Consider the following 9,727-nt stretch of genomic DNA (forward strand, 5'->3'; position numbering starts at 1 on the left):
TTATAATTGTATGCGTAAAATGGAATTGATGGATTTTATTTTTTTAATTCCTAATTAGTTAGTAGTAGCGTGGGGGTGAAATGGAGCGCTACTAGTATTCAGGATACTAGTAGCGTGTGGTACTATAGACGCGCTACTACTATTTCGTTACTAGTAGCACGGGTTTACCCCGCGCTACTACTAAATATTAGCTGTAGCACGATACTAGTAGCGCGGGTACCCGCGCTGCTAGTAGCCTTTTTCCTAGTAGTGCTTGTACGCACCGCGGTAGAGAATGCAGTCATTAGGGCATGCATGTATCTTCTGCACCTCCAATCCTAGAGGGCATACGACCTTCTTTGCTGCGTATGTACTGTCGGGCAATTCGTTATCCTTTGGAAGCTTCTTCTTCAATATTTTCAGTACCTTTACAAATCCTTTGTCAGGCACAACATTCTCTGCCTTCCACTGCAGCAATTCCAGTACGGTATCGAGCTTTGTGTTGCCATCTTCGTAATTGGGGTACAACCCTTTTTTGTGATCCTCTAACATGCGATCGAACTTCAGCTTCTCCTTTTTACTTTCGCATTGCATCCTTGCATCGACAATGACCCGGCGGAGATCATCATCATCGGGCATATCGTCTGGTTCCTCATGATCTTCAGCAGCTTCCCCCGTTGCAGCATCATTGGGCACATCGTCTGGTTCCTCTTAATCTTCAGCAGCTTCCCCTGTTGCAGCATCACCGTATTCAGGGGGCACATAGTTGTCATCGTCCTCTTCTTCTTCACCGTCTTCCATCATAACCCCTATTTCTCCGTTCCTCGTCCAAACATTATAGTGTGGCATAAAACCATTGTAAAGTAGGTGGGTGTGAAGGATTTTTCGGTCAGAGTAAGACTTCATATCCCCACATTTAGGGCATGGACAACACATAAAACCATTCTGCTTGTTTGCCTCAGCCACTTCGAGAAAATCATGCACGGCCTTAATGTACTCGGAGGTGTGTCTGCCACCGTACATCCATTGTCGGTTCATCTACGTGCATTATATATAATTAAGTGTGTCAAAAACAATTACAGAACATCATGAATAGATAATTAAGTTACCAAATTAATAGAAGTTCATCATCACATTAAAACCAAAGTACATACGTAGTTCTCATCTAACAACATATAGCTCTCCAGAGCATCTAATTAATTAAACCATACATTGAAACTAGGTAAAACATTTCAATGCGAAAGCAAATGCGATCATAATCGCAACCAAGGTAACAATTGATCCAACGGCATAATGATACCAAGCCTCGGTATGAATGGCATATTTTCTAATCTTTCTCATCTTCAACCGCATTGCATCGATCTTGATCTTGTGATCATCGACGACATCCACAACATGCAACTCCAATATCATCTTCTCCTCCTCAATTTCTTTATTTTTTCCTTCAAGTAATTGTTTTCTTCTTCAACTAAATTTAACCTCTCAACAATAGGGTCGGTTGGAATTTCCGGTTCAACTACCTCCTAGATAAATAAAATCTATGTCACGTTGGTCGGCATAATTGTCATAAACAATAAATGAACCAAATATTTATAAAAAGATAATATATACCACATCCGAATCATAGCCAAGACGAGGGCCGACGGGGGCGGATACCAAAACCATCGCACTATATAATAACAAGCAATAATAAAAGTAAGAAAATTAGACAAGTATCTATCTAGCTAAAGTAAGAATTTTTTCTTTCAAAAAGAGATAAGAATAAGAGGCTCACCACGGTGGTGCCGGCGACGAGATCGGTGCGGGCGATCCACGGCGGTGAAGACGGGAGTGGGACGTGACGGGCCGCTAAACCTAGACAAATCTCGAGCAAAATGGAGCTTTGAGGTCGAGCTTCGAGAGGAGAAAGCTTAACTAGTGTGGCTCGGGCATGCCCTCGCCCGACACCGTCCGTGCCCTCGCCCGACACCGTCGCCGCTCGCCGCCCTGCCCCGACGCGCGTCGCGCGCCCCGGCCCGCCCGTCGTCGTCGCCCTGCCCCGCCCGTCGCCGGCGCCCCTGCCCCGCCCGTTGCCGTCGAACCGCCCCGCCCGTCGCCGTCGCCCCGGCCCGCCCGTCGCCGTCGCCCTGCCCCTCCATTGGTCCGGCCGGCGCCCCTCCCTTGTTTTTTTTCATATATTATATGCTTGTGTATATTGTGTATATTGCTTCTTTATGTATATTATGTATATATGTCAGTATATATATTGTGTATATTGCTTCTTTTCAGATTTTTTTCATATATATGTTTGTATTTTGTATTTTGCTTTTTTATAAAAATGTATATATGTTTGTATGTTCTCTGTGTATATATGTTCATATATGCAAAAGTTAGATTTAAATATTTAGAAAAGGATTATCTATATATGTTCTCTGATTTAGTACATTTTAGGTTAGTTTCATTTCTAGAAAAGTTTTATATATTTAGGAGAGGAAAAGGGAAAATAAGAAGAGGAAAAAGGAGAGGGAGAAAAGGAAGAGGAGAAGAAGAGGAGAGGAAGAAAAGGAAGAGGAGAAGAAGAAAGGAATTGAGGAGAGGAAGAAAAAATAGAAAAATTTCTATTTTTTCTTCCTCTCCTCAATTCCTTTCTTCTTCTCCTCTTTTCTTCTTCTTTTTTTCTTCGATCTTCTCCTCTATTCCTTTCTTCTTCTCCCCTTTTTATTTCTTCTTCGTATTCTTATGTTTTATCGGGTCTGTCGTCGTCGATATACCCCTGCCGATAACTTCAACACGAGGGGGGGGGTCGATATACCCCCTCCCGATAACTTCAACACGAGGGGGGGGGGGTCGATATACCCCCTCCCGATAACTTCAACACGAGAGGGGGGGTCGATATATATGCCACCTTCCGATAACTTCAACACGAGGGGGGGTCGATATACCCTAAATAGCAAGTATCGTTGGTGTGAGATACATGTGGGGGTAGTGTCACTTGTGGGACATGGATGTAGTGTCCGACACCGACGGCCACATGTATCTCACACCCACGATACTTGCTATTTAGGGTTTCCTCTACCGCTCGGCGACCCTCGACGACCCTCATTCCCGATAAAAAAAGAGGAAGAAGAAGAAAAAAAGAGGAGAAGAAAGAATAGAGGAGTCTTCTCCTCTTTTTTTCTTCTTCTTCCTCTTCTTTTTTATCATTGAAGCGTTGTCGAGGCCACCCCAAACCCTAGAGAAGCAGCATCGAGGCCACTAATTAATATTAGTTCTACGTTTGCCACTAATATATCCATCTGTCATGTTTGAACAATAATTGCCATGTTGTAAATATTTGTAGAAACTATGGACACCGCCCGAGACGAAGGACAAGAAGAGTTGTTGGGGGACATAATCGCACGAGGAAGTGATGCCGTCTGCTCGTTGTTTCTCAACGACACCAATGGTCTGGAAGCAGCTGGCTATGGTTATGATGGCTCTGGTGACCTAATGCCGGTGCAAGAAGGAGACCGTGAGGACGGCTTCGGTGACCCAATGCCGGTGCAAGAAGGAGACCGTGATGACGTCTCCGGTGACCGAACCGAGTCCGGCCAGGTATATATATTAGTTAAGCTTGTGCTGACTAGCTAATTGATGCATTCATTGTTTTGGTATGTACACATATTAATTAAGTCTTTGTTCTTTTTTCTAGCCCTCTGGATAGAGCACAACTTCGGTAAAGAGACGAGGCCCGAAGAGAAAGTTGAGCTCGGATGAAAGGTTTGAAATCATAGCAATCGCGCCCGACGGCTAACCGATTGAACCCCTCTGGACAAAGAGCGCATTTGTTGCTCAGTGCGGGGCTCTGGTTAGGGACAAGATCCCGATCAGCATCCAGCAATGGTTAAAGCCGGCTACAGAAGACCTTGAGGTGCCTTATGTCAATGATATGCAGAAAAATGATCTTTGGACTGAGCTAAAGTCAAATTTCACCCTACCGGCAGAGGATGATCCGGAGAAGCCAGTTAAAGAGCAATTAATCAAGTCTTTTGCTCTTAAGAGGATGGCAGAACTATTCAGGAGGTGGAAGAAAGAGCTGAATACGTTTGTCGAGAACAAAGAGACACCAGAATTCAAGGGCAGATATGAGAAGATCAGAGATCACTGGCCCGCATTTGTGGCCCACAAGACATCGGAAAAGAGTAAGAAAATGTCGGCGACAAACAAGCAAAATTTTGCGAAGAAGAAGCATCACCATCGCACGGGGTTAGGTGGCTACCTCGTAGCCCGGCCTAAGTGGGCCAAGACTGAGAATGATCTGGTTGATAAAGGGATCGAACCAGAGACAATTAACTGGCCAGACCGTTGCCGGACTTGGTTCTTCGGGGCTGGCGGAAACTTGGACCGTGTATCAGGGAAGTGCATTTGGACGGACGAGCAAATGGAAATACCAGTCAAGAGGCTTAAGCACTATATCGAAGCAGCGCAGCAAGGGACGTTCGTTCCAGACAGAGAGAACGACGAGCTCACAATGGCCCTCGGGAATCCTGAGCACCCTGGACGGACACGAGGCACGCCAAGCTCCATTCTGTGGAAGGCTGGGTTTCCGGACGCAGGCGGTTACAAATGCCATGATAGGAGGAAGAAAGTGGAGCAGACCCAACTGCAGGCGCATCACGCTAGGGTACAAGCGATAGAGGAACGAGAAGCAAATCATAGCAAACGAACTGGCGAAGCTTCCCCCGAAGCTACCCCACCATCTCAGCGGAGAAGCAGTGTGGCTTCCACTGAGCTGCTTCAGCCGGAGCATGTCTTGACGGCTCCTGCCAGCTATCCCGTGGATGCTATCACGGAGTCTTGAAATTGCCACCTTATGATGCAATGGATTAATATGAAGGTCAAGGCGGCTGTTGGCTCTGTTTTTCCTACTGAACCCGGCGCAACTTTTCACTGCCGGCCGATTATAGAAGGATATGCTAGGGTGATAGTGGATGAAATAACGGAGGGATTTGAGGACCTCCAGCTTGACCACCCTACAGGTGAAGGGGAGACTCGGCTGGGTTCTGCTATGAAGACTCCATGCCTATGGCGGAAGGAGCTCATCAACCTTCCGAACTGGACGCCTCCGTCTCCTCCTCCTCCTCCGGCGAGTCAGGGCACTCCGCCTCCTCCACCGCCTCCTCCTCCGGCTAGTGACGATCAGGGCACTCGGCCGACTCCTTCTCCGGCGCGTGGCGGCACTCCGCCTCCTTCTACGCCCGTGCCGGCGTGCCCGAGCAGCTAGCCTCCTCCTTCTCCGCCTCGTCAGCAAGGAAGGAAGAGACCTATCGCCGTTCCGGCTGCTCCGGCGCGTCGTAGTCCTTCTCCTCCGCCTCGTAAGCAAGTAAAGAAGACAGCCGCTCTGTCTGCTCTGCCGGTGTCTAGCCGTACAACCAGAGGCGGGAGGACGTACAGATTCGGTCCTTCTCTGAAGACTCCAGAGAAGTTACCATACGAGAGGACCTCGGAGGAGAACGCCGAGATCGCTCGAGAAGAAGTGAGGAACTTCTTTTAATGGGTGAAAGCAAAGAAACATCCACCTCCGGAGGAGAAGGTAGATCCAGTGAAAGCGAAGCGCACTCTGGCTGCCCTGACAAAACCACCCAAGTCTCCGCCGAAAGGCAACTATGAGCGCATTATTGGAAAGGAATTTACCGAAGCGGAGCAGTCGGGAAGTACTGTCAGTGATCAAAGGCTGAAAAAACGACGAGCTGGGAAACAAGCTCGGCGAACAAGCGAAGCAATCGTTCCCCCCGCTCAAGGTGCCTAGCGACATCGTCGCTAATGATCCAAGGATGGTGCCCGGTTATAGCAATCTTGGAGATTACCTGGCCGACGATGTACATTATGATTTCATGGAGGTGCGGATAGAAAGATACGAGTACGGGAAGCCTCTCGTCAAAGATGAAAGATCTCTATCAACGATGATGCGAAGATTGCATGATTGGTACTTGAAAATGTGCAGAGAGTCTGGGGGGAGGAGTACCTTGTACACTGGTAGAAAAAGGGCCTGTTGTCCCAGTTCGTAAGGGCCTTTTGTCCCGGTTCTGGAACCGGGACTAAAGGGTCAGTACTAATGCCCTGTCCCTTTAGTCCCGGTTCAATCCAGAACCGGGACAGATGGGCCTCCACGTGGCCTGTGCGCGGAGCCCCGGCAGGAGATCCTTTGGTCCCGGTTGGTGGCACCAACCGGGACCATTAGGCATCCATGCGTCAGCATTTCTGTGTCTGGGGTTTTTGTTTTTTTTGAAAGGGGGGGGGGGGGGTTGGGGGGTTAATTTAGGTGTTTCATATATTGTGTTAGCTAGCTATAATTAATAGAGAGAAGTGTCCTCTCTTATGTCCGTGCTTGGTCGACGCTACGTACTATACATACGTATAGAGAGGACTAGACACGCTAGCTAGCTAGTAAGCAAACGAAGGAAACAGAAGATCGTCATGAACATATATGCATACAGAGAGAAGTGATATCGACCACCTCTCCTTCTCCGAGAGATGGGTCGAACAACAATAGTCGTATATCTATCCGACACTATCGGCTACATATATACAATAATTATCTCTTACAAATATAATCATACGGACTCATGGTCCACATAGTATTCTCCGTCTTCAGCGATCATGTGGTCAAGAAAGAATGCCGCCAATTCCTCTTGAATTGCTCTCATGCGAGCTGGTGCTAGGAGTTCATCCCTCTTCCAAAACATCTAATTTAAAGAAGGGGTCAATACATATATATATATGAATGAATGAAACTCAACACAAATGATGGTAATAAAATAAAATTATGAATGTTGTTATTTACGTACTTCATATTGTTCGTCAGTGTAGCCCCGCTCACAGGTCGTGTGGCGGATGGACTCGCAAACGTAGTATCCACAGAAATCATTCCCTTGTTCCTGCCACAACCACTTTACAAGAAATAGAGGTCAATCAAACTAATAAGCAAGAATGCCAAATGGTATTGATGAAACTAGTGCTTGAATCACTAGTAGATGCGCGGAACATGCTACTATAGTACTTACTTTCGGGTGTCTAAATTGCAGCTCCTTTCGGCAGTCCCAGAGCTTTTCTGGTGAATTTTCTCCAAACCCTGCCGGACAAAGAAAACAATTACTTGATATATCAGGAAATGAAAAAAGTTGCTGATATGGTGGATAATGATCGATTTAACTTACTTCTCGAGTATTTGAGTCATGTCTGCATAGTCCTGGGGATCTTTTCGTCTTGAGTCTAAGACGGTACTAGTCCCTGCTCAAGCTTAATCTCTAGGAGAATATAGTGGAAAATGCACACGCATGCATAACTCATCAATTACATTACTATAACCTTGACTAATATATAAGGGAAACCGAATACGCACAAGGCAGTAACACTCACTTGAAGTTGTAAGGAAAGAGTATTATATCTTTGTTTTCATTTATTACCAACGATCGTAGCAAGTTGGCCTCGGTAGCTGCGGCATGAAATTTAACCTGAGTTGCATCTATGAGATATGTGTTAATGAACCCAATATCACCGACTTGTCTTTTCTTCAATTCGGCGATCTTCGATCTACATTATATAGCGAGGATGATTATAAATACATGCAATGAAAGAGCTGAGCCATATAGAGAGACTTAATGACAGAAATAGTACTACTTACAGACAGTAGCAGGCGACCGTTTCAAAGAAGTTCCTCACTTCTTCTCGTGCGATCTCGGCGTTCTCCTCCGGGGTCCTCTCGTATGGTAACTTCTGGGGAGTCTTCAGAGAAGGACCAAATCTGTATTTCCTCCCGCCTCTGGCTGTACTGCTAGACGCTGGCTGAGTAGACGGAGCGGTTGTCTTCTTTACTTGCTTACGAGGCGGAGGAGAAGGACTACGATGCGCCGGAGCAGCCGGAGCGGCGGCAGGTCTCTTCCGCCCTTGCTGATGAGGTGGAGAAGGAGGAGGCTAGCTGCTCGGGCGCGTCGGCGCAGGCGGAGAAGGAGGCGGAGTGCCGCCACGCGCTGGAGAAGGAGCCGGTCGAGTGCCCTGATCGTCACTCGCCGGAGGAGGAGGCGGCGGAGGAGGCGGAGTGCCCTGACTCGCCGGAGGAGGAGGCGGTGGAGGAGGCGGAGTGCCCTGACTTGCCGGAGGAGGAGGAGGAGGCGGAGGCGTCCAGTTCGGAAGGTTGATGAGATCCTTCCGCCATAGGCATGGAGTCTTCAGAGCAGACCCAAGCCTAGTCTCCCCTTCACCAGTAGGGTGGTCAAGCTGGAGGTCCTCAAATCCCTCTGTTATTTCATCCACCATCACCCTAGCATATCCTTCTGGAATCGGCCGGCAGTGAAAAGTTGCGCCGGGTTCAGTAGGATAAACAGAGCCAACAGCCGCCTTGACCCTCAAATTCATCCATTGCGTCATAAGGTGGCAATTTGGAGACTCCATGATAGCATCCACGGGATAGCTGGCAGGAGCCGTCAAGCCATGCTCCGGCTGAAGCAGCTCGGTGGAAGCCACGCTGCTTCTCCGCTGAGGTGGCGGGGTAGCTTCGGGGGAAGCTTCGGCAGTACGTTTGCTGTGATTTGCTTCTTGTTCCTCTATCGCTTGTACCCTTGCTTGCAGCGCCTGCATTTGGGTCTGCTGCACTTTTTTCCTCCTCTCATGGGATTTGTAACTGCCTGCGTTCGGAAACCCAACCTTCCACGGAACGGAGCCTGGCGTGCCTTGTGTCTGTCCAGGGTGCTCAGGATTCCCGAGGGCTATTGTGAACTCGTCGTTCTCTCTGTCTGGAAAGAACGTCCCTTGCTGCGCTACTTCGATATACTGCTGAAGCTTCATGACTGGTATGTCCACTTGATCGTTCGTCCAAGTGCACTTCCCTGTTACAGGGTCCAAGGTTCCGCCAGCCCCGAAGAACCAAGTCTGGCAACGGTCTGGCCAGTTAATTGTCTCTGGTTCGATCCCTTTATCAACCAGATCATTCTCAGTCTTGGCCCACTTAGGCTGGGCTACGAGGTAGCCACCTGACCCCGTGCGATGGTGATTCTTCTTCTTCGCAGCATTTTGCTTGTTTGTCGCCGACATTTTCTTACTCTTTTCCGATGTCTTGTGGGCCACAAATGCGGGCCAGTGATCTCCGATCTTCTCATATCTGCCCTTGAATTCTGGTGTCTCATTATTTTCGACAAACTTATTCAGCTCTTTCTTCCACCTCCTGAATAGTTCTGCCATCCTCTTAAGAGCAAAAGACTTGATTAATTGCTCTTTAACTGGGTTCTCTGGATTATCCTCTCGCGGTAGGGTGAAATTTGACTTCAGCTCAGTCCAAAGATCATTTTTCTGCATATCATTGACATAAGACACCTCAGGGTCTTCTGTAGCTGGCTTAAACCATTGCTGGATGCTGATCGGAATCTTGTCCCTAACCAGAACCCCGCACTGAGCAACAAATGTGTTCTTTGTTCGGATGGGTTCAATCGGTTGGCCGTCGGGCGCAATTGCTATGATCTCAAACCTTTCATCCGAGCTCAACTTTTTCTTCGACCTCGTCTCTTTACCGAAGTTGTGCTCGATCCGGAGGGCTAGAAAAAAGAACAATGACTTAATTAATATGTGTACATACCAAAACAATGAATGCATCGATTAGCTAGTCAGCACAGGCTTAACTAATATATATACCTGGCCGGACTCGGTTCGGTCACCGGAGCCGTCATCACGGTCTCCTTCTTTCACCGGCATTGGGTCACCGGAGCCGTCCTCATGTCCTTCTTCTTGCACCGGCATT

Source organism: Triticum urartu, chromosome 3A (genome assembly GCF_056163025.1).
Source record: "Triticum urartu cultivar PI428250 chromosome 3A, HENAU_Tu73, whole genome shotgun sequence".
Taxonomy (NCBI): Eukaryota; Viridiplantae; Streptophyta; class Magnoliopsida; order Poales; family Poaceae; genus Triticum; species Triticum urartu.